Here is a 24,152-nt window from a genome sequence, read left to right on the forward strand (position 1 = left end):
GAAAGAGAGAGAAAGAAAAGAAAGAAAGAAGGGAAGAATGAAGAAAAAAGAAATAACGAAAGAGAGATAGAAAAGAAAGAAAGAGAGAAAGGAAAGAAAAGAAAGAAATAAGTAAACAAAGAAGAAAGAAAGAGGAAGAAAAGAAAGAAAGAAGGAAAGAAAGAGAGAGAAAGAAAGAAAAGAAAGAAGGGAAGAATGAAGAAAAAAGAAATAACGAAAGACAGAAAAGAAAGAAAGAAAAGAAAGAAAGGTAAAGATAGAAGAAAGAAAGAAATAAAAAAAAGAAAGAAGGAAGAAAGAAAAGAAAGAAAAAGAAGAAAAAGAGAGAAGGAAAGAAAGGAAGGCAGAATGGAAAGAAACAAGAAAGAAAGCAAAAAAGCATACAGCATCCGATATTCCCAGGCGGTCTCCCATCCAAGTACTAACCAGGCCCTACTTTGCTTAGCTTCCAAGATCAGATGAGATCAGACGTGTTCAGGGTGATATGGCCGTAGATGCCAGCAGAGGCGCCTGGCTTCCCCAACAGCCCGTCACAGTCATGCCTGCCATCATCCAGCCAACACCACCAGCCCGGGGGCCCCGGGCTCAAATCGGGACCTCTGAGCCGCTCTCCCATGGCCTTCCCCTGCTCCCAAGATTCCAAGGTTCCACCACATCGGACCCGCTCAGAACAGGGAGGGCTCCGAGGCATCAGGGCCCAGGGCCCAGGATCCTGTGACGCCGTCCTGATCTCAGCCCTGTTGCAGAGATATTCCTTTGGATCCCAGGGCGCTCAGGAGCTCCTATGAGGCCCCCTCTTGGTCCACCCACACAGAGCCGTCAGGGCTGGCCAAGGATGAACAGCCAGCCCAGTCACGCATGGCCTTTTTCTCACAACAACCACACCACAGTCGCTTGTCCCGACCAAGACCCAGCTGGTGGACAAGAGGACGACAGAGTTTGGGGGTTGGAGAATGGCCCTGCTTTTCCCTGGGCTGGCACTAGAGCTGGCAGCCGGATCCCCAGCGAGAGTTACTGAGAGAAACCCAGTCACACCCCACCACAATCCAGAGAAAATCCACAGACCCACACACAGGCACACCTGGGCAATCGCGCATGTGAACCCACACACGTGCGAAAACACACAAAGACACACATACACACACATGCACGCACATGCAAACAGCTTGAAGGAGAGCAAGGAAGAGATGGATGGAGAGGCTGAAACCGAGGGAGGGAGAGAGACAGAGGTCAAGAGAGACAGGGGATGGGGAGAGGTAAAGAGACAGACAGAGAGGCAGAGAGAGAGGGACAGAGAAAGAAAGTGAGACAGAGAGACAGAGGGAAGGCAACAGAAGGAGCACGAGGTCCAGGGGCAAACCCAGAAGAGAGAGGGCAAGGGAGCTACAGAGCGAGAGTGATAGAGCCTTGGAGAGGGAGCGCCCTGCTCCGGTACACAGGGCCCTCTTGAGCAGGCCAGGGTAGGGTTTAGGGGGCATGGGCTGGGCTAGAACAAGGAGACCAGGCCGTCCATGCAAGAGGAGCAATGGAGCGCTGAGACGGGTTTTGTCTTGGGTTAATTGCTTGCTTTTGAGGTGGGTTTGGTAGGCTCCTTCCATTGTTGACACCTCCCTGTGCTCCTGGTACCGTGCATTGGGACCCTAGATTTGCAGAGTGCGCCTGTCCATTTGGCAGGAGCCGTGGCACTGGGTGAGCCCACAGCACCCAAGGCCTGGGTCTCTGGTATGTCCTCGGGACTGGAGTTTACACAAAGTTGGTGGAAATGGAATCCAGCTGCACAGGGACTGTTTGCCTGGTGGCTGGCAAAGGAATATCCTTCTCCTGGATAAAGCGGCCCCTGCCTTCTGGAGCGGAAGTCTTGGCTGGTGTGTGTGGCACCCACTGCCGCTGCTTCCCACTTCCCCCAGTTTGGAAGGTTGTGGCAACGCCCGATGAGTGCATTGAATTGCCTGGGAATTCCGGGAGTGGGAAGGCAGCATGAACGGCAGGGAATCGGCACCTGTGCCTTTGTGGACTGGCCCCCTGCCCTCCCGGGATGGACCCAAGCTCCAGGCATGGTTGGCGGCAAGGCGGCAGTGGTGGTAGGCTACTGCCTGGTTGTGCTTTTGTGGCGGACCCCCAAGAGTACGTCCCTGGTTGCGGCAGGGTTGTAGGCAGGCAATAAAGTGGGGACAGAGTACGGAGAGTTTGGAAAGGATAGCAAGAGTAAAGGGAAGGGAAGGAGGAGGGAAACCACAAAAGACTACAGCAGGGAGGGCAGGGTGGATCACGCCTGGAACCACAGCATGTTGGGATTCAGAGGAGGGTGGATCACGAAGTCAGGATATCCAGATCAGCCTGGCTAACACAGTAAAACCCCCCCTCTACTAAAACTACAAAACATGAGCCCAGCGTGTGGGCAGTTGCCTGTAGTCCCTGCTGCTCGGGAGGCTGAGGAAGGAGAATGACATGAATGCGCGAGGCAGAGCTTGCAGTGAGCAGAGATCACACTACTGCACTCCACCCTGGGTGATAGAGTGACACTCCATCTGAAAGAAAAAGAAAGAAGGAGAGAAAGAAAGAAAGAAGGAAAGAAAGAGAGAGAGAGAGAGAGAGAGAAAGAAAGAGAGAAAGAAAGAAAGAAAGAAAGAAAGAAAGAAAGAAAGAAAAGAAAGAAAGAAAGAAAGAAAGAAGAAAGAAAGAAGAAAGAAAGAAAGAAATGATGGAAGGAAGGAAGGAAGGAAGGAAGGAGAAAAAAATAAAGAAAGAAAGAAGGAGAGAGAGAAACAAAGAAAAGAAAGAAGAAAAGAAAGAATGAAAGAGAGAAAGAAAAGAGAGAGAGAAAGAAGGAAAGAAGAAAGAAAGAAAGAAAGAAAGAAAGAAAGAAAGAAAGAAAGAAAGAAAGAAAGAAAGAAAGAAAGAAAGAAAGAAAGAAACAAAGAAACAAAGAAACAAAGAGAGAAAGAAAAGAAATAAGGAAAGAAAGATAGAGAAAGAAAGAAAAATAAAAAGGAAAAGAAAGAGGAAAGAAAGAAGGAAAGAAAGAGAGAGAGAAAGAAAGAAAAGAAAGAAAAAGAAGAGAGAGAGAGAGAAGGAAAAAAGAAAGGTAGAAAAGAAAGAAAGACAAGAAAGGAAGCAAAAAAACCTACAGCACTCGGTATTCCCACGTCGTCTCCCATCCAAGTACTAACCAGGCCCGACCATCCATAGCTTCGCGAGATCAGAAGAGATCGGGCGCATTCAGGGTGGTATGGCAGTAGAGGGCAACAGAGGCCCCTCGCTGCAGCAAGATCCCGGCCCAGCCACGGCCACCGGCTTCCAGCCAGCACCGCTGGCCCGGCCCGCCGGGCTCGCATCGGGACCCCGGAGCCGCTTGCCCGCAGCCTTCCCCCGGCTCCTGAACTCCCAAACTTCCACCAAGTCCGTCCCTCTCAGAACAGGGAGCACTCCGAGGCGTCAGGGCCCAGGGCCCACGATCCTGGGACCCCGTCTGGTCCTCCGCCCTGTCGCGGAGGTATCCTTTTGGATCCCTGGCCGCTCAGGAGCTCCTGCGTGGCCCCCTCTTCCCCACCCACCCAGAGCCGTCGGAGCTGGCCAAGGGCGAATAGCCGGCCCAGCCGCGTGTGGCCTTTTTCTCACAACACACCCATCATGGTAGCTTGTCTGGAGCAAAACCCGGCCGGTGGGCAAGAGGGCGTGGAGTGTTGGGGCTTGGGGGATGCTCTGTTTTGCCCTGGGCTGACGCTAGAGCTGGCAGCCTGATCCCTGGTGAGAGGGGCTGAGAGAAACCCAGATACACCCCACCACCACCAGGAGCAAATCCACAGCCACACACACAGACAAACCCGGGCACAGGAGCACAGGAACCCACACACGCGTTAGCGCACACACACAGACACACACACAGACACACACACGCACACACACATGCAGGCACACCAAAACAGCATGAAGGAGATCAAGGAAGAGATGGATGGACAGATTGAAACCGAGAAAGGGAGAGATACAGTGATCGAGTGAGACAGGGTAGGTGGAGAGGGAAAGAGACAGACTGAGAGGCAGAGAAAGAGAGAGGGACAGAGAAAGTGAGAGAGACAGTTAGACAGAGGGTAGGCAACAGAGGTAGCGTGAAGTGCAGGTGCAAACCCGGAAGACAGAAGTGCAGGGAGTGAGTGAGATCAATAGAAAGAGAGTGAGATCAATAGAAAGTTGGAGAGGGAGCACCCTGTTCTGGTAGGCAGGGTCCTTTTGAGCAGGCCGGGATAGGTTGGAGGGGGCTTGGGCTGGGCCAGAACAGGGTGGCCAGGCCATCCATGTGAGGGGAGCAACAGAGCACTGAGACGGGTTTTGTCCTGGATTAATTGCTTTCTTTGGAGGTGGGTTTCATAGGCTCCTTCCTTTTTCGGCACCTCCCTGTGCTCTTGGTGTGGTGTGGTCGCCCCTTGATTTGCAAGGTTTGCCCATTCATTTGGCGGGAGCTGCAGCACCGGGCTTGCCCACGGGGCCCTAGGCCTTTGTCTCTGGCGTGTCCTCGGGAATGGAGTTTACAGGAAGTTAGTGGCAATGGGAATCTGGGGGCAAAGGGACTGTTTTCCTGGAGGCTGGCAGAGCAATGTCTTTCCCCCGCATAAAGCAACCCCTGCGTTCTGGAGCGGAGTTCTTGGCTGACGTGTATGGCACCAACTGTCCCTGCTTGACCCTTCCCCCTATTTGGAAGGTTGTGGCAGCGCCTGATGGGTGAATAGAAATGCCTGGGCGTTCCAGGAGTCGGAAGGCACCTCGAACGTCAGGGAACCCGCGCCTGCGCATTTGGGATCCGTCCCCCTGCCCTCTCGGGCTGGAGCTGAGCGACAGTGAGGCAGAGGGGGTGGGGTCCTGCTGCCCGGTGGTGCTTTGGTGGTGGACACACAGGAGGAGGTCCCCAACTGCGGCGGGGGTGTAGGCAGGCGATAAACGGGGTGCAGATTCACGGGAGGTTGGGAAGCATGGTGACAGTAGGGGGAAAGAAAGGAGGGGGGATGCCACAAAAGCCAACACCAGTTTGGGCGCAGTTTATCACGCCTGTAATCCCAGCACTTTGGGAGGCCGAGGCCTGTGGATCACGAGGTGAGGAGATCCAGACCAGCCTGGCTAACACGTTGAAACTCCATCTCTACTAAAACTATAAAACATGAACCAGGAGTGGTGGCGGGTGCCGGCAGTCCCAGCTGCTTCGGAGGCTGTGGCAGGAGAATGACGTCAACCCAGGAGGCCGAGCTTGCAGTAAGACGAGATCATGCCACTGCAATCCAGCCAGGGTGACACAGCGAGACTGTCTGGAAGAGAAAGAAAAGAAAGAAAAGAAGGAAGGAAGGAAGGAAGGAAGGAAGGAAGGAAGGAAGGAAGGAAGGAAGGAAGGAAGGAAGGAAGAAGGAAGGAGGGAGGGAGGGGAGGGAGGGAGGGAGGGAGGGAGGGAGGGGGGGGAAGGGAAGGGAAGGGAAGGGAAGGGAAGGGAAGGGAAGGGAGGGAGGAAGGAGAGGAAGGAAGGAAGGAAGGAAGGAAGGAAGGAAGGAAGGAAGGAAGGAAGGAAGGAAGGAAGGAAAGGAAGGAAAGGAAGGAAGGAAGGAAGGAAGGAAGGAAGGAAGGAAGGAAGGAAGGAAGGAAGGAAGGAAGGAAAAGGAAGAAAGAATGATTGCAAGATGAAAGAAAGAAAGAGAAAGGAAAGAAAGAAAGAGAGAAAGAAAGAAAGAAAAGTAAGAGAAAACTAAAGAAAGAAGGAAAGAAAGAACAAGAGATAGCGAGAAAAGAAGGAAAGAAAGAAAGAGAGAGAAAGAAAGAAAGAGTAAGAAATAAAGAAACAAAGAGAAAAAAAGAAAAGAAAGTAGGAAAGAAAGAAGAAAGACATAAAGAAGGAAAGAAAGAAAGATAGAGAGAGAAAGAAAGAAAGAAAGAAAGAAAGAAAGAAAGAAAGAAAGAAAGAGAGAAAAAGGAAAGAAAAGAAAGTAGGAAAGAAAGAAGAAAGACATAAAGAAGGAAAGAAAGAAAGATAGAGACAAAGAAAGAAAAGAAAGTAGGAAGAGAGACAGAAAGAAAGAAGGAAAGAATGAAGGAAAGAAAGAAAGAATTAGGAAAGAATGAAAGAAAGAAAGAAAGAAAGAAGAAAGAAAGAAAGAAGAAAGAAAGAAAGAAAGAAGAAAGAAAGAAGAAAGAAAGAAAGAAAGAAGAAAGAAAGAAAGAAAGAAAGAAAGAAAGAAAAGAAAAAAGAAAAGAAGAGAAGAAAGAAGAGAAAGAAGAAAGAGAAAGAAGAAAGGAGAGACAGAAAGAAAAGAGAGAAAGAAAGAAGGAAAGAAGGAAATAAAGACAAAGAAGAAAAGAAAAAGAAGGAAAGAGAGGAAAGACCAAAAGAGAAAGAAAGAAAGGAAATAAAGAAAGCAAGAAGAGAAGAGAGAAAGAAGAAAGAAAGACTGAAAGATAGAAAAGAAAGAAAGAAGGAAAGAAAGAAAAAAGAGAGAGAGAGAAGGGAAGAAAGGAAGGTAGAAAAGAAAGACAAGAAAGAAAGCAAAAGCGCCTACAGCGCCCAGTATTCCCAGGTGGTCTCCCATCCAAATACTTACCAGACCCTACCCTGCTTAGCTTCCAAAATCAGACAAGATAGGGCGTGTTCAGTGTGGTATGGCTGTAGACACCTGCAGAGCCACCTGGCTGACCCAAGAGCTCGACTCATCCATGCCCACCAGCTTCCAGCTGGCACCACCAGTCCAGGGCCGCCGGGCTCAGATTGGGACCCCGGAGTCACTCACCCGCAGCCTTCTCCCAGCTCCCGAGCTCCTGAGCTTCCACCACGTCAGGCCCGCTCGGAATAGGAAGTGCTCCGAGGCATTAGGGCCCAGGGCCCAGGATCCTAGGACCCCATCCGGTCCTCCGCCCTGTCACAGATGTATTCTTTTGGACCCTGGGCCGCTCAGGAGCTCCTGCGAGGCCCCCTCATGCCCCACCCACCCAGAGCCATCATGGCTGGTCAAGGATGAACAGCTGGAACAGCTGCACGTGACCTTTTTCTCACAGCACCCCCACAAAGGTCACTTGTCCAGACCAAGACCTGGCCGGTGGGCAAGAGGTCGTGGGGGGTTGGGGATTGGGGGATGGCCCTGCTTTACCCCAGGCTGGCACTAGCAGCCTGATCGCTGGCGAGAGGGGCTGAGAGAAACCCAGACACACCCCACCACTACCAGGAGCAAATCCATAGCCCCACACACAGACACACCCGGGCGCTCACGCACAGAAACCCCCACACGTGCGTGTGCACAGACACAGACATACAGACACACACACTCAAACACATGCACGCACAAACAAACGGCTTTGAAGGAGAGCAAGAAAGAGATGGATGGAGAGATTGAAACTGATGGTGAGAGAGACATCCATGGAGAGAGACAGGGAAAGGCAGAGGGAAACAGACAGACTGAAATTCAGAGAAAGAGAGAGAGACAGAGAAAGAGAGAGAGACAGAGAGACAGAGGGAAGGTGACAGAAATAGCAGGAGGTGCAGGGGAAACCCAGAAGATAGAGGGGGAGGGAGATAGAGAGCTAGAGAGATAGAACCATGGAGAGGGACGCCCTTCTCCAGTAGGCAGGGCCCTTTTGAGCAGGCTGGTATAGGGTGGAGGGGGAATGGGCTGAGCCAGAACAGGGTGACCAGGTCGTCCATGCAAGAGGAGCAATGGAGTGCTGAGACTGGTTTTGTCTAGGGTTAATTGCTTGTTTAGAGGTGTTTTTTATATGCTCTTTAATTCGTTGGCACCTCCCTGTGCTCCTGGTGCTGTGTATTGGCCCCTAGATTCGCAGAGTGCAACCGTCCATATGGTAGGAGCCATGGCACCGGGCGTACACACAGTGCCCGAGGCCTGGGTCTCTGGCATGTCCTCGGGACTGGAGTTTACACGAAGTTGGTGGCAATGGAATCCGGGTGCACATGGACTGTTTTCCTGATAGCTAGCAAAGCAATGTCTACCCCCGGATAAAGCGGCCCATGAGCTCTGGAGCGGAGGTCTTGGCTGGTGTGTGTGACACCCGCTGCCCCTGCCTGCCCCTTCCCCTGGTTTGGAAGGTTGCAGCGTCGTTCGATGTGTACATTGAATTGCCTGGGCATTCCGGGTGTGGGAAGGCAGCGTGAAGGGCAGGGAACCTGCACCTGCGCCTTTATGGTCCCACCCCCTGCCCTCCAGGGATGGACCCGGGCTCCTAGCTTGGCGGCAGCGAGGTGGAAGCATTGGGAGGCTGCTGCCCCATTGTGCTTTTGTGGCGGACCCCAAAGAGGACATCCCCGGCTGCAGCAAGGCTGTAGGCGGGCGATAAATTGGGAGCAGCGTCCAGGGAGGTTGGGAAACATGGCAACAGTAGGGGGAAGGGAGGGAGGGGGGAAGCCACACAAGACTACTACAGGCTGTGCGCAGTGAATCACGCCTGTAACAACAGCACCTTGGGATTCAAGGAGGGTAGATCACGAGGTCAGATATCCAGACCAGCTTGACTAACACAGTGCCATCTCTACTAAAACTTCAAAACATGAGCCCAGCATAGGGATGGGTGCCTGTAGTCCCCGCTGCTCAGGAGGCTGAGGCAGGAGAATGGTGTGAATGAGTGAGGTGGAGCTTGAAGTGAGCCGAGATCACACCACTGCACTCCAGCCTAGGTGACAGAGTGAGACTCTGGAAGTAAAAGAGCATAAGAAAGAAAGACAGAAAGAAAGAAAGAAAAGAAAGAAACAATGAAATAAAGAAGAAGGAAGGAAGGAAGGAAGGAAGGAAGGAAGGAAGGAAGGAAAGAAAGAAGAAGAAAGAAAGAAAGAAAGAAAGAAAGAAAGAAAGAAAGAAAGAAAGAAAGAAAGAAAGAAAGAAAGAAAGAAAGAAAGAAAGAAAGAGAGAGAGAAAGAAGAAAAGAAAGAAGAAGAAAGAAAGAAGAAAGAAAGAAAGAAAGAAAGAAGAAGAAAGAGAAGAAAGAAAGAAAGAAAGAAAGAAAGAAAAGAAAGAAAGAAAGAAAGAAAGAAAGAAGAAAGAGATAGAGAAGGGAGGAAAGGAAGGTAGAAAAGAAACAAAGACAAGAAAGAAAGCAAAAAACCCTGTAGCACCCGGTATTTCCAGGGGGTCTCCCATCCAAGTGCTAACCAGACCCGGCACTGCTTAGCTTCCGAGAACAGATGTGGTGGGGTGGGCTCAGGGTAGTATGGCTGTAGACACCAGCAGAGGCCCTTAGCTGCCCCAAGAGCCCGGCCCAGCCCTGTCTGCTGGCTTCCAGCTAACACCAACAGCCCAGGGACGCTGGGTTCAGATCGAGACCCCGGCGAGAACCTCGCTCATGGCCTTCCCCCGGCTCCCGATCTCCCAAGCTTCCAACACGTCGGGACCGCTCGGAATAGGGAGTGCTCCAAGGCATCAGGGCCCAGGGCCCATGCTTCTGGAACACTGTTCAGTCCTCTGCCTTGTCGCAGAAGTATTCTTTTGGATCTCTGGCAACTCAGGAGCACCTCCGTGGCACCCTCTTGCCACAGCCACCCAGAGCCGTCAGGGTTGTCCAAGGGCGAACAGCACTCCCAGCCGCAGGTGGATTTTTGTCACAACGTGCCCACCACAGTCGCTTGTCCCGACAAAGACCCAGCCGGTGGTCAAGAGGGTGTGGGGGATTGGGGGTTGGGGGATGGCCCTGCTTTGCCCCAGGCTGGCACTAGAGCCCGCAGCCTGATCTCCAGCCAGAGGGGCTGAGAGAAACCCAGACACACGCCAACACCACCAGAAGCAAATCCACAGCCCCACACACACACAACAGGGCTCTTGCATGTGGGAACCCACACACGCATGCACACACACACACAGACATACACACATACACATACTCACATGCACACACACACAAACAGCCTGAAGAAGACAAAGGAAGAGATGGTTGGTGAGATTGAAACTGAAGAAGGGAGAGAGACATCCATCGAGAGAGACAGGCGAAGGGGAGAGGGAAAGAGAAAGACAGAGATTCAGAGAAAGAGAGTGGGACAGAGAAAGAGAGAGAGACAGAGAGACAGAGGGAAGGTGACAGAAGTAGTGGGAGGTGCAGGGGCAAACCCAGAAGAGAGAGGGGGAGGGAGCTAGAGAGCGAGAGAGATAGAGGTATGGAGAGGGAGCACCCTGCTCCGGTAGGCAGGACCCTTTTGAGCAGGCTGGGAAAGGGTGGAGGGGGCTTGGACTGGGCTGGAACAGGGTGGCCAGGCAGTCCATGCGAGAGGAGCAATGCAGCACTGATATGGATGTTGTCTTGGATTAATGGCTTATTTTGGAGATGGGTATCTTAGGCTCCTTCCTTTGTTGGCAACTCCCTGGGCTCTTGGTGCAGTGTGGTGGGTTCCTTGATTTGCAGAGTATGCCCACCCATTTGTTGGGAGCCGTGGCACCAGGCATGCCCATGAGGCCCGAGACCTGGGTCTCTGATATGTCCTCCAGGCTGGAGTTTACACGAAGGTTGTGGCAATGGGAATCTTGCTGCACAGGGACAGTTTCCCTGGTGGCTGGCGAAGCAATGTCCCTCCACCAGATAAAGCAGCCCCTGCGTTCTGGAGCAGAGGTCGTGGCTCACCTGTGAGGCACCCACAGCCCCTGCCCACCCCTTCCTCCAGTTTGGAAGGTTGCAGTGGTACCCAATGAGTTGATTGAATCTCCTGGGCGTTCCAGGAGTGGGAAGGCACTGTGAACCGCAGGGAACCCGTGCCTACGCCTTTGGGGTCTGGCACCCTGTCCTCCCGGGCTGGAGTCGGGATCCTGGCGGGGTGTCAGCGAGGGGAAAGCACTGGGATGCTGCTGCCTGATGGTGCTTTGGTGATGCTCCCCGAGGAAGGAGGTCACAGCTGCAGCAGGAGTGTAGGGGTGCCATGAATGGGGAGCAGAATCGGGATGTTGGAAAGCACGGTGACAGTAGGGCAAAGGGAGGGAGGGGGGAAGTCAAAAAAGCCTACAGCAGGCTGGGTGCAGTGGATCACGCCTGTAATCCCAGCACTTTGGGAGGCCGAGGTGGGTGGATCACGCGATCAGGAGATCCAGATCAGCCTGGCTTACACGGTGAAACCGCATCTCCACAAAAACAACAAAACATGAACCGGGCTTGGCAGCGGGCACATGTAGTCCCAGCTGCTCGGGAGGCTGAGGCAGGAGAATGGCGTGAACATGGGAGGCAGAGCTTGCAGTGAGCTGAGATCGCGCCACAGCACTCCAGCCTGGGTGACAGAGCAAGACTCCGTGTGGAAGGAAAAGGAAGGAAGGAAGGAAGGAAGGAAGGAAGGAAGGAAGGAAGGAAGGAAGGAAGGAAGGAAGGAAGGAAGGAAGGAAGGAAGGAAGGAAGGAAGGAAGGGAGGGAGGGAGGGAGGGAGGGAGGGAGGGAGGGAGGGAAAGGAAGAAACTAAAGAAGGAGAGAAGGAAAGAAGAAAGAAAGAAAGAAAGAGAAAGAAAGAAAAAGAAAGAAAGAAAGAAAGAAAGAAAGAGAGAGAGAGAAAGAAAGAAAGAAAAGAAAGAAAAACGGGAAGTAAGAAAGAAGGAAAGAAAGAGTGAAAAAGAAGAGACAGAGAGAGAAGGGAAGAAAGGAAGGTGGAAAAGAAAGACCAGAAAGAAAGCAAAAATCCTACAGCTCCTGGTATTCCCAGGTGGTCTCCCATTCAAGTACTAACCAGGCCCGACCCTGCTTATCTTCTGAGATCAGACAAGATCAGGCGCATTCAGGGTGGTATCACCGTAGACACCAGTAGAGGCGCCTGGCTGCCCCAAGAGCCCAGCCAAGCCATGCCCGCCGGGTTCCAGCCCGCACTGCCAGCCCGGGGTTGCAAGGCTCGGATGGGGAACCCCGTGCCGCTAGCCCACGTCCTTCACCCGGCTCCCGACATCCTGAGGTTCCACCAGGATGGGCCGGCTCAAAACAGGGAGTGCTCCGATGCATCAGGGCCCAGGGCCCATGATCCTAGGACCCCATCCGGTCCTCCGCCCTGACGTGGAGGTATTCTTTTGGATCCCTGGTGGCTCAAGAGCTCCTGCAAGGCCCCCTCTTGCCCCACCCACTCAGAGCCGACAGAGCTGGCCAAGGGCGAACAGTCGGATGAGCCACGCATGGTCTTTTTCTCACAACGCCCCCAACAAGGTGGGCAACAGGGAGTGGGGATTGGGGGTTGGGAGATGGCCCTGCTTTGCCCGGAGCTGGCACTAGTGCCGGCTGCCTGATCACTGGAAAGAGGGGCTCAGAGAAACCCAGACACACCCCACCACCACCAGGAGCAAATCCACAGCTGCACACAGAGACACACCTGGGCGCTCGTGCATGGGAACCCACACACAAGTGCATGCACAGACACAGAAACACACACACACATGCATGCCCACACAAAGGGCTTGAAGGAGAGCAAGGAACAGATGAATGGAGAGATTGAAACCGAGGGAGGGAGAGAGACAGCAATCGTGGGACAGGGGAAGGGGAGAGCAAAAGAGACAGACAGAGAGGCAGAGAAAGAGAGAGAGACAGAGAGACAGAGGGAAGGTGACAGAAGTAGCATAAGGTGCAGAGGCAAACTCAGAAGAGAGAGGGGGAGGGTGCTGGCGAGCAAGAGTGATAGAACCTCGGAGAGGGAGCTCCCTGCTCTGGTAGGCAGGTCACTTTTGAGCAGGCTGGGATAGGGTGGAGGGGGCATGGGCTGAGCCAGAACAGGGTGGCCAGGCGGTCCATGCAAGAGGAGCAATGGAGCTCTGAGACAGGTTTTGTCTTGGGTTAATTGCTTGTTTGGAGATGGGTTTCATAGTCTCCTTCCTTTGCTGGCATCTCCCTGTGCTCCTGGTGTGGTACATTGGGCCCCTAGATTTGCAGAGTGTGCCCATCCATTTGGCAGCAGCCATGCCACTGGGTGTGCCCACGGCGCCCGAGGACTGGGTCTCTGGCATGTCCTCGGGACTGGCGTTTACACGAAGTTGGTGGCAATGGAATCCGGATGCACTGGAACTCTTTTGCTGCTGGCTGGCAAAGCAATGTCCTTCCCCTGGATAAACCGGCCCCTGCGTTCTGGAGGGGAGGTCTAGGCTGGCGTGTGTGGCATCCGCTGCCCCTGCCCGCCCCTTCCCCCAGTCTGGAAGGTTGCGGTGGCGCCTGATGAGTGCATTGAATCGCCTGGGAGTTCGGAGATCGGGAAGGCAGCGTGAACGGCAGGGAAGCTGCGCCTGAGCCTTAATGTTCCCACCCCCTGCTCTCCCGGTTTGGAACTGGGCTCCTGGCTTGGCGCCGGCGAGGCGGAAGTGGTGGGAGGCCGCTTCCTGGTCGTGCTGTCATGGCGGACCCCCAAAAGGACGTCCCCGGCTGGGCTGTGGCGGGGATGTAGGTGGGCGATAAAGTGGGAGCAGAGTCCGGGGAGGTTGGGAAGTCTGGCGACAGTAGGCGGAAGGGATAGAGGGGTGAAGTCACAAAAGACTACAGCAGGCCGTGCACGGTGGATCGTGCCTGTAACCACAGCATGTTGGGATTCCGAGGAGGGTGGATCACGAGGTCACAAGATCCAGACCAGCCTGGCTAACATGGTGAAACCCCGTCTCTACTAAAACTACAAAACTTGAGCCCGGCATGGGGGCGGGCTCCCCCCATGCACAGGAGGCTCCCCTCAGCTCAGGAGGCTGAGGCAGGAGAATGGCATGAACCTGGGAGGAGGAGCTTGCAGTGAGCCGAGATGGCGTCACTGAACTCCACCCTGGGTGATAGAGCAAGACCCCATCTGGAAGAAAAAGAAAGAAAGAGAGAGAGAAAGAAAAGAAAGAGAGAAAGAAAGAAAGAAAGAAAGAAAGAAAGAAAGAAAGAAAGAAAGAAAGAAAGAAAGAAAGAAAGAAAGAAAGAAAGAAAGAAAGAAAGAAAGAAAGAAAGAGAGAGAAGAAAGAGAGAAAGGAAGAAAGAGAAAGACAGAAAGAAAAGAAAGAAGAAAGAGAGAAAGAAAAAGAAGGAAAGAAAGAAAAAGAGAAAGAAGAGAGAGAGAGGGAAGGAAAGAAAGGAAGGTGGAAAAGAAAGAAAGGCAAGAAAGAAAGCAAAACAGCCTACAGCACCCAGTATTCCCAGGTGGTCTCCCACTCAAGCACTAAGCAGGCCTGACCATGCTTAGCTTCCGAGATCAGACGAGATCGGGCACGTTCAGGGTGGTACGGCTGTAGACGCCAGCAGAGTCGCCTGGCTTCCCCAAGAGCCCGGCCCAGCCATGCCCACCAGCTTCCAGCTGGCACCACCAGCCCCGGTCTGCCCGGCTTGAATCAGGACCCCTGAGCCGCTGGCCAGTGGCCTTCCCCCAGTTCCTGAGATTCCGAGGTTCCACTACGTCAGGCCCACTCAGAAGAGGGAGTGCTCCAAGGCATCAGGGCCCAGGTCTCAGGATCCTGGGACCCCGTCCCATCCTCAGTCATCTCATGGAGATATTCTTTTGGATCCCAGGAGGCTCAGCAGCTCCTGGGTGGCCCCCCTCTTGCTCCACCCACCCAGAGCCGTCAGGGATGGCCAAGGGTGAACAGTCGAACTGTTCACAATGTCCCCACCACAGTCGCTAATCCCGACCAAGACCCAGCCGGTGGGCAAGAGGGCGTGGGTGGTTGGGGGTTGGGGGATGGCCCTGCTTTTCCTCAGGCTGGCACTTAAGCCGGCAGCTTGATCACTGGTGAGAGTTGCTGAGAGAAACCCAGTCACACCCCACCACCACCAGGAGAAAATCCACAGCCCCACACACAGACACACCTGGGTGCTCACGCTCAGGAACCCACACACGTGCACGCAAACACACACACACACACATATTCACACACACGCAAACGGCTTAAAGGAGAGCAAGGAAGAGAAGGATGGAGAGATTGAAACTGAGGGAGGGAGAGAGACAGTGGTCAAGAGAGACAGGGGAGGGGGAGAGGGAAAGAGACAGACAGAGAGGCAGAGAAAGAGAGAGGGACAGAGAAAGAGAGAGAGACAGAGAGACAGAGGGAAGGCAAGAGAAGGAGTGCGAGGTGCAGGGGCAAACCAAGAAGAGAGAGGGTGAGGGATCTACAGAGCGAGAGCGATAGAGCCTTGGAGAGGGAGCGCCCTGCTCCAGTAGGCAGGGCCCTCTTGAGCAGGCCAGGATAGGGTAGAGGGGACATGGGCTGGGCCAGAAGAGGGTGACCAGGACGTCCATGCAAGAGGAGCAATGGAGCGCTGAGAGGGGTTTTGTCTTGAGTTAATTGCTTGCTTTGGAGGTTTGTTTCATAGGCTCCTACCTCTGTTGGCACCTCCCTGTGCCCCTGTTGTGGTGCGTTGGGCCCCTAATTTTGCAGAGTTCGCCCATCCTTTTGGCAGGAGCCGTAGCACCAGACATGCCCACAGAGCCCGAGGCCTGGTTCTCTGGCATGTCCTCGGGACTGGAGTTTACACGAAGTTGGTGTCAATGGAATCCAGGTGAACAGGGACTGTTTTCCTGGTGGCTGGCAAAGCAATGTCCTTCTCCCGGATAAAGCGGCCCCTGCGTTCTGGAGCAGAGGCCTTGATTGGCGTGTGTGGCACCTGCTGCCCCTGCCCGCCCCTTCCCCCGGTTTGGAAGGTTATGGCAGCACCCCATGAGTGCATTGAATCGCCTGGGCGTTCTGGGAGTGGAAAGGCAGCACAAACGGAGGAACCTGCGCGTACATATTTATGGTCTGGCCCCCTGCCCTCCCGGGATGGACCTGGGCTCCTGGCATGGTGGTGGCGAGGCGGAAGCAGTGAGAGATTGCTTCCCAGTTGTGCTTTCATGGCGGATACCCAAGTGGATGTTCCCGGCTGCGGCGGGGCAGTAGGCAGGCAATGAAGTGAGAGCAGAGTAAGGGGAGGTTGGAAAGCATGGCGACAGTAGGGTCAAGGAAGGGAGGGGTGAAGCCACAGAAGACTATAGCAGGCCATGCACGGTGGATCACACCTGTAACCACAGTACATTGGGATTTGGAGGAAGGTGGATTATGAGGTCAGGAGATCTAGACCAGCCTGGTTAACATGGTGAAACCCCGTCTCTACTAAAACAGCAAAACATGAGCCCGATGCAGGGGTGGGTGCCTGTAGTTCCTGCTGCTTGGGAGGCTGAGGCAGGAGAATGACATGAATGCATCAGGTAGAGCTTGCAGTGAGCCAAGATCACGGCACTGCACGCCACACTGGGTGACAGAGTGACACTCTGTCTGGAAGAAAAAGAAAGAAAGAAGAAAGAAAGAAAGAAAGAAAGAAAGAAAGAAAGAAAGAGAAGAAAGAAAGAAAGAAAGAAAGAAAGAAAGAAAGAAAGAAAGAAAGAAAGAAAGAAAGAAAGAAAGAAAGAAAGAAAGAGAAAGAGAGAAAGAAAGAGAGAGAGAAAGAAAGGAAGGAAGGAAAGAGAGAGAGAAAGAAAGAAAATAAAGAATGAAGGAAAGAAAAGAAGGAAAGAAAGAGAAAGAAAGAAAGAAAAAGAAAGAAAGAAAGAAAAGAAAAGAAAAGAAAAGAAAAGAAAGAAGGGAGAGAGACAGAAGGAAACAAAAGATGGTAGAAAAAAAAGAATGAGAAGCAAAGCAAAAAGCCTACAGCACCCGGTATTCCCAGGCGGTCTCCCATCCAAGTACTAAACAGGCCCGACCCTGCTTGGCTTCCGAGATCAGATGAGATCTCGTGTGTTCAGGTTGGTATGGTCGTAGACGCTGGTAGAGGAGCCTGGCTGCCACAAGAGACCGGCCCAGCCATGTCTGCTGGCTTCCAGCTGGCACCGCCAGCCTGGAGCCGCCGGGCTCGGATCAGGACCCCCGAGCCTCCAGCCTGCGCCCTTCTCCTGGCTCCTGAGTTCCTGACTTTCCACCACGTTGGGCCTGCTAGGAACAGGGAGTGCTCCAAGGCATCAGGGCCCAGCGTCCACGACCCTGGGAACCCGTACCGTCCTCCACCCTGTCACGGAGGTATTCTTTGGATCCCTAGCCGCTCAGGAACTCCTGTGAGGCCCCTTCTTGCCGCACCCACCCAGAGCCGTCAGGACTGGCCAAGTTTGAACAGCCGACCCAGCTGCGCGAGGCCTTGTTCTCATAATGCCCAAACTACGGTCGTTTGTTCCGACCAAGACCTGGCTGGTGGGCAAGAGGGCATGGGGCATTGGGGGTTGGGGGATGCTCTGTTTGCCCTGGGCTGGCACTAGAACCGGAAGACTGATCCCTGGGGAGAGGGGCTGAGAGAAACCCAGACACACCCCACCAACACCAGGAGCAAATTCACAGCCCCACACACAGACACACGCTGGCACTCGCATGCAGTAACCCACACACTTGCGAGCACAGGCACACAGACACACACACACACACATACACACACACATGCATGCATGCACAAATGGCTTGAAGGAGATCAAAAAGAGATGGATGGAGAGACTGACACCGTGGGAGGGAGAGAGACAGTGATCGAGAGAGACAGGGGACAGGGAGAGGGAAAGATACATACAGAGAGGCAGAGAGAGAGGAACAGAGAAAAAGAGAGACAGAGGGAAGGTGACAGAAATATCACGAGGTGCAGGGGCAAACCCAGAAGAGAGAGGGGGTGGGAGCTAGAGAGTGAGAGCAATAGAGCCTTGGAGAAGGAGCACCCTGCTCCTTTAGGCAGGGCACTTTTGATCAGGCCAGGATAGGGTGGATGGGGCTTAGGCTGGGCCAGAAAAGGGTGATTAGGCAGTCCACGCAAGAGGAGCAACGGAGCACTGTGATGGGTTTTGTCTTGGATTAATTGCTTGCTTTGGAGGTGGGTTTCATAGGCTCCTTCCTTTGTTGGCACATCCATGTGCTCTTGATGTTGTTCGGTGGGCCCCTTGATTGGCAGAGTGTGCCCGTACGTTTGGCAGGAGCTGTGGTAACAGGCATGCCCACGGGGCCCAAGGTCTGGGTCTGTGGAGTGTCCTCAGGACTGGAGTTTACACGAAGATGGTGGCAATGGGAATCTGGGTGCAGAGGGACTGTTTTCCTGGTGGCTGGCGAAGCAATGTCCCTAACCCAGATAAAGCAGCCCCTGCGTTCTGGAGCGGAGGTCTTGGCTGGTGTGTGTGGCTCCAGCTTCCCCTACCTGCCCCTTTCCCCAGTTTGGAAGGTTGCAGTGGAGCCCGATGAGTGGATTGAATCGTCTGGTCATTCCCGGAGCAGGAAGGCACCACGAATGGCAGGGAACGCGTGCCTGGGCCTTTGGTGTCCGGCCATCTGCCCTCCCAGACTACAGCTGGGCTCCTGGTGGGGCAGCAGTGAAGCGGAAGCAGTGGAATTCTGCTGCCCGGTGATGCTTTGGTGGCAGACACCCAGGAGGAGGTCCCCGATTTCGGCGGAGGTGTAGTAAGGTGATAAAGGGGGAGTACAGTCAGGGGAGGTTGGGAAGAAAGAAAGAGAGAGAAGGAAAGAAAGGAATGCAAAAAAGAAACAAAGACAAGAAAGAAGGCAAAAACCCTACAGCACCCGGTATTCCCAGTCGGTCTCCCATCAAAGTACTATCCAGGCCCGACCCTGGTTAGCGTCTGAGATCAGATGAGATCTCGCATGTTCAAGGTGGTATGGCCATAGATGCTGGCAGAGGTGCCTGGCTGCCACAAGAGGCCAGCCCAGCCATGCCTGCCAGCTTGCAGTAGGCACCGCCAGCCCAGGGCCTCTGGGCTTGTATCGGAACCCTGACCCACTCGCCCCTGGCCTTCTCCCAGCTCCCGAGCTCCCGAGCTTCCACCACGTACGGCCCATTCGGAACAGGGAGTACTTCGAGGCATCAGAGCCCAGGGCCCACGATCCTGGGACCCTGTCCAGTCCTCTGCCCTGTCCCATGGTATTCTTTTGGATCCCTGGTGGCTCAGAAGGTCCTGCGAGGCCCCCTCTTGTCCCACTCAGCCAGAGCCATCAGGGCTGGCTAAGGGCAAACAGGCGGCCCAGCAGTGCATGGACTTTTTCTCACAATGCCAACACCTGGACCGGTGCTTTTGGGATCCGGCCCCCTACCTTCCCAGGCTGAAACCAGGCTCCTGGCGGGGCAGCGGCTAGGCAGATATTGTGGAATGCTTCTGCCGGGTGGTACATTGGTGGTGCACCCCCAGAGTGAGTTCCCCGGGTGTCTCGGGGGTGTAGTGGCGTGATAAAGGGGGAGAAGAGTCAGGGGAGGTTGTTAAGCATGGCGATAGTAGGGGAAAGGGAAGGAGGGAGGAAGCCACAAAAGCCTGCTGCAGGTTGAGCGGGGTGGATCACAAATGTAATCCCAGCACTTTGGGAGGCTGAGCCGTGTGGATCACGAGGTCAGGAGTTCCAGGCCAGCCTGGCTTACACGGTGAAACCCCGTCTCTACTAAAACTACAAAACATGAGCCGGGGGTGCTGGTGGTGGTGTGTAGTCCCAGCCGCTCGGTAGACTGAGGCAGGAGAATGGCGTGAACCGGGAGGCGGAGCTTGCAGTGAGATGAGATTGCGCCATTGCACTACAGCCTGGGTGACAGAGCGAGACTCCGTTTGGAAGAAAAAGAAAGAAAGAAAGAAGGAAAAAAAGGAAGGAAGGAAGGAAGGAAGGAAGGAAGGAAGGAAGGAAGGAAGGAAGGAAGGAAGGAAGGAAGGAAGGAAGGAAGGAAGGGAGGGAGGGAGGGAGGGAGGGAGGGAGGGAGGGAGGGAGAAAGAAAGAAAGAAATGAAAGAAAGAAAGAAAGAAAGAAAGAAAGAAAGAAAGAAAGAAAGAAAGAAAGAAAGAAAGAAAGAAAGAAAGAAAGAAAGAAAGAAAGAGAAAGAGAGAGAGAGAAAGAGAAAGAAAAGAAAGAAGGAAAGAAAGAGGAAAGAATGAAAGAAAGAAAGAGAAAGAAAGAAAGGAAAGAAGAAAAGAAAGAATAAAAGAAAGAAAGCAAAAAATAAGAGAGAGAGAGAGAGAAAAGGGAAGAAAGGAAGATAGAAAAGAAAGAAAGACAGTAAAAAAGCCTACAGCACCCGGTATTCCCATGCAGTCTCCCAACCAAGTACTAACCAGGCCCAACCCTGCTTAGCTTTAGGAGATCAGACAAGATCAGGCACGTTCAGGGTGGTATGGCCGTAGACGTGGGCAGAGGCTCCTGGGTGCCCCAAGAGCCCGGCCTAGCCATGACCACCGGCTTCCAGCCAGCATCGCCAGCCCTGGGCCACCGGGCTCCTCTCGGGACCCCTGGGGCGCTGGCTCTCAGCCTTACCCGCTCCCGAGCTGCCGAGCATCCACCATGTCGGGCCCGCTCAGAACATTGAGTGCTCCGAGGTGTCAGGGCCCAGGGCCCACGAGCCCCTGGGACACCGTCCAGTCCTGCGCCCTGTCACGGAGGTATTCTTTTGGATCACTGGCTGCTCAGGTGTTCCTCCGAGGCCTCTCCTTGCTCCACCCACCCAGAGTAGCCTGAGCTGGCCAAGGGCGAAAATCCAGTCGAGCTGCTCATGGCCCTTTTGTCACAACGCCCCAACCACGGTGGCTTGTCTGGACTAAATTCCTGCCGGCGGGCAAGAGGTGTGGGGGATTGGAGGTTGGGAGATGGCCCCGCTTTGCCTAGAGCTGGCACTAGAGCCAGCAGCCTGATATCCAGTGAGAAGGGCTCAGAGAAACCAAGACACACCCCACCACCACCAGGAACAAATCCACAGACCCACACACAGACACACCCGGGCGCTCCCGTGTGGGAACCCACACACACGAGTGCACACACACACAGAAACACACACACAGACATACACACACACAGATGCACACACACACAAACAGTTTGAAGGAGAGCAAGGAACAGATGGATGGAGAGATTGAAATGGAGGGAGGGAGAGAGACAGCGATGGAGAGAGAGGAGGGTGGAGAGGGAGAGAGACAGAGAGAGAAAGAGAGAGAGGCAGAGAAACTGAGGGAAGGCGACAGAAGTAGAACGAGGTGCAGGGGCAAACCCAGAAGAGAGAGGGAGAGGGAGCTAGAGGGGGAGGGAGCTAGAGAGTGAGAGCGATAGAGTCTTGGAGAGACACCGCCCTGATCTGGTTGGCAAGGCCCTTTTGAGCAGACGGGGATAGGGTGGAGCAGGCTTGGGCTGGGCCAGAACAGGGTAGTCCGGCCCTCCATGTGAGAGGAGAACTGCCGAGCACTGAGACAGGTTTTGTCTTGGATTAATTGTTTGCCTTGGATGTGGGTTTCGTAGGCTTGTTCCTTTGTTGGCACCTCCCTGTGCTCTTGGTGCGGTGCGGTGGGCCCCTTGATTTACAGAGTGTGCCAGCCCATTTGGCGGGAGATGTGACACTGGGGGTGCCCACGGGTCCCGAGGACTGGGTCTCTGGTGTGTCCTCAGGACTGGAGTTTACAAAAAGTTGGTGGCAATGGGAATCCAGGTGCAAAGGCACTGTTTTCCTGGTGGCTGGCGATGCAATGTCTTTCACCTGGATAAAGCAGCCCCTGCGTTCTGGAGCGGAGGTCTTGGCTGGCGTGTGTGGCACCCGCTGCCCCTGCCCACCCTTTCCCCTGATTTGAAAGGTTGCCACAGCGCCCAATGTGTGGGTGAAATCGCATGGGCATTCCGGGAGTGGGAAGACACCGGGAACGGCAGGGAACCCATGCCTGCATCTTTGGTGTCCGGCCCCCTGCCCTCCCAGGCTGGAGCCGGGCTCCTGGCAGGGTGTGGGCGAGGCGGAAGCAGTAGGATGCTGCTGTCCGGTGGTGCTTTGTTGGCGGACTCCCAGGAGGAGGTCCCCGGTTGTTGCGGTGGTGTAGGCGGACAATAAAGGGATAGCAGAGTCAGGGGAGGTTGGGAAGCATGGCGACAGTAGGGGCAATTGAGGGAAGGGTCAAGCCACAAATGCCTACAGCAGGCTGGGTGCGGTGGATCATGCCTGTAAACCCAGCACTGTGGGGGCCCGAGGCGGGTGGATCAGGATGGCAGGAGATCCAGACCAGCCTGGCTAACATGGTGAAATCCCGTCTCTACTAAAACTACAAAACATGAGCCCGGCGTGGGGGCAGGCGCCTGTAGTCCCAGCTGCTCTGGAGGCTGAGGCAGGAGAATGGGGTGAACCAAGGAGGCAGAGCTTGCAGTGAACCGAGATCGCGCCACTGCCAGACAGCCTGGGTGACAGACTGAGACTGAATTTGGAAGAGAAGGAAAGAAGGAAGGAAGGAAGGAAGGAAGGAAGGAAGGAAGGAAGGAAGGAAGGAAGGAAGGAAGGAAGGAAGGAAGGAAGAAAGAAAGGAAGGAAGGAAGGAAGGAAGGAAGGAAGGAAGGAAGGAAGGAAGGAAGGAAGGAAGGAAGGAAGGAAGGAAAGAAGGAAGGAAGGAAGGAAGGAAGGAGGAAAGAAAGGAAGGAAGGAAAGAAGGAAGGAAGGAAGGAAGGAAGGAAGGAGGAAAGAAAGGAAGGAAGGAAGGAAGGAAGGAAAGAAGGAAGGAAGGAAAGAAGGAAGGAAGGATGGAAGGAAGGAAGGAAGGAAGAAAAAGAAAGAAAGAAAGAAAGAAAGAAAGAAAGAAAGAAAGAAAGAAAGAAAGAAAAGAAAAAGAAAGAAAAGAGAGAGAATAAAGGCAGAAAAGAAAGAAAGAAGGAAAGAGGAAAGAAAGAAGGAAGGAAAGAAAGAAAAAAGAAAGAAGAGAGAGAAGGGAAGAAAGGAAGGTAGAAAAGAAAGAAAGCAAAAACACCTACAGCACCCGGTACTTCCATGCAGTCTCCCATTCAAGTACTAACCAGGCCCAACACTGCTTAGCTTCCGAGATCAGGCAAGACCGGGCGCGTTCAGGGTAGTATGGCTGTAGACACCTACAGGGGCGTCTGGCTTCCCCAAGAGCCGGGCGCAGCCATGCCCGCTGGCTTCCAGCCATCCCCGCCAGTCCGGGGCAGCCGGGCGTGGATCAGGACCCACTAGCATCTCCCCCGCGGCCTTCCCCCAGCTCCCGAGCTGCCGGGCTTCCACCACGTCCGGCCCGATCGGAACAGGGAGTGCTCCGAGGTATCAGGGCCTGTTGCGGAGGTATTCTTTCGGATCCCTGGTAGCTCAGGAACTCCTTCGAGGCCCCCTCTTGCCACAGACACCCAGAGCCGTCAGGACTGGCCAAGTTCGAACAGCCGGCCCAGCCGCGCGTGGCCTCTTTCTCACAACGCCCCAACCACGGTCGCTTGTTCCGACCAAGACCTGGCCGGTGGGCAAGAAGGCGAGGGGTATTTGGGGTTGAGGGATGACCCTGCTTTGCCTGGAGCTGGCACTAGAGACGGCAGCCTGATCCCCTGTGAGAGGAGCTGAGAGAAACCCAGACACACCCCAACACCACCAGAAGCAAATCCACAGCCCCACACACAGACACACCTGGGCCCTTGCGTGCGGGAACCCACATATGCACGCACGCATATGCACACACACACACACACACACACATGCACGCCCACACAAACAGCTTGAAGGAGAGCAAGGAAGAGATGGATGGAGAGATTGAAACTGAGGGAGGAAGAGAGACAGCCATTGAGACAGACAGGGGATGGGGAGAGGGAAAGAGACAGACAGAGGCAGAGAATGAGGGAGGGACAGAGAAAGAGAGACAGAGAGACAGAGGGAAGGTGACAGAAGTAGTGCGAGGTGCGGGGGCAAACCCAGAAGAGAGATGGGGAGGGAGCTAGAGAGCGAGAGTGATAGAGTTTTGGAGAGGGTGCGCCCTGCTCCAGTAGGCAGGGCCCTTTTGAGCAGGCCGGGATAGGGTGGAGGGGAATTGAGCTGGGCCAGAACAGGGTGGCCGGGCCGTCTATTCGAGAGGAATAACGGAGCGCTGAGACCGAGAGACCGATTTTGTCTTGGATTAATTACTTGCTTGGAGGTGGGTTTCGTAGGCTCCTTCCTGTGTTGGCACCTCCCTGTGCTCTTGGCGTGGTGCCGTGGGCCCCTTGATTTCCAGAGTGCCCCCGCCCATTTGGCGGGAGCCGTGGCACCGGGCGTACCCACGGGACCAGAGGCATGGGTCTCTGGCATGTCCTCAGGACTTTAGTTTACACGAGGTTGGTGGCAATGGCAATCTGGGTGCACAGGGACTGTTTTCCTGGTGGCTGGCATAGCAATGTCCTTCCCCCCCCGATAAAGCAGGACCTGTGTTGTGGAGCGGAGGTCTTCACTGGCATGTGTGGCACCCGTTGACCCTGTCTGCCCCTTCCCCCGGTTTGGAAGATTGTGGTGGCGCCCGATAAGTGGATTGAATCGCC

General features: G+C 54.0%; 1 non-coding gene and 8 pseudogenes across 1 annotated transcript; all 9 read right to left on the minus strand.

Moving 5' to 3' along the window:
- Positions 1-377: 377 nt before the first annotated feature.
- Positions 378-496, minus strand: LOC123571140 (5S ribosomal RNA; annotated as a pseudogene).
- Positions 497-3,121: 2,625 nt separating this feature from the next.
- LOC123570596 (5S ribosomal RNA) lies at positions 3,122-3,241 on the minus strand (annotated as a pseudogene).
- Positions 3,242-6,523: 3,282 nt separating this feature from the next.
- Positions 6,524-6,642, minus strand: LOC123570575 (5S ribosomal RNA; annotated as a pseudogene).
- A 4,968-nt stretch (positions 6,643-11,610) lies between these two features.
- On the minus strand, positions 11,611-11,729 carry LOC123571248 (5S ribosomal RNA). The gene has a single exon (XR_006695432.1). It is a non-coding gene; the product is annotated as a 5S ribosomal RNA (ribosomal RNA).
- Positions 11,730-14,042: 2,313 nt separating this feature from the next.
- Positions 14,043-14,161, minus strand: LOC123570849 (5S ribosomal RNA; annotated as a pseudogene).
- A 2,377-nt stretch (positions 14,162-16,538) lies between these two features.
- Positions 16,539-16,657, minus strand: LOC123570600 (5S ribosomal RNA; annotated as a pseudogene).
- Positions 16,658-18,422: 1,765 nt separating this feature from the next.
- LOC123570667 (5S ribosomal RNA) lies at positions 18,423-18,541 on the minus strand (annotated as a pseudogene).
- Positions 18,542-19,911: 1,370 nt separating this feature from the next.
- LOC123570624 (5S ribosomal RNA) lies at positions 19,912-20,031 on the minus strand (annotated as a pseudogene).
- Positions 20,032-22,606: 2,575 nt separating this feature from the next.
- On the minus strand, positions 22,607-22,725 carry LOC123571207 (5S ribosomal RNA; annotated as a pseudogene).
- Between the last annotated feature and the right edge of the window lie 1,427 nt (positions 22,726-24,152).

The sequence above is a fragment of the Macaca fascicularis genome, chromosome 1 (assembly GCF_037993035.2).
Source record: "Macaca fascicularis isolate 582-1 chromosome 1, T2T-MFA8v1.1".
In the NCBI taxonomy this organism is placed as follows: Eukaryota; Metazoa; Chordata; class Mammalia; order Primates; family Cercopithecidae; genus Macaca; species Macaca fascicularis.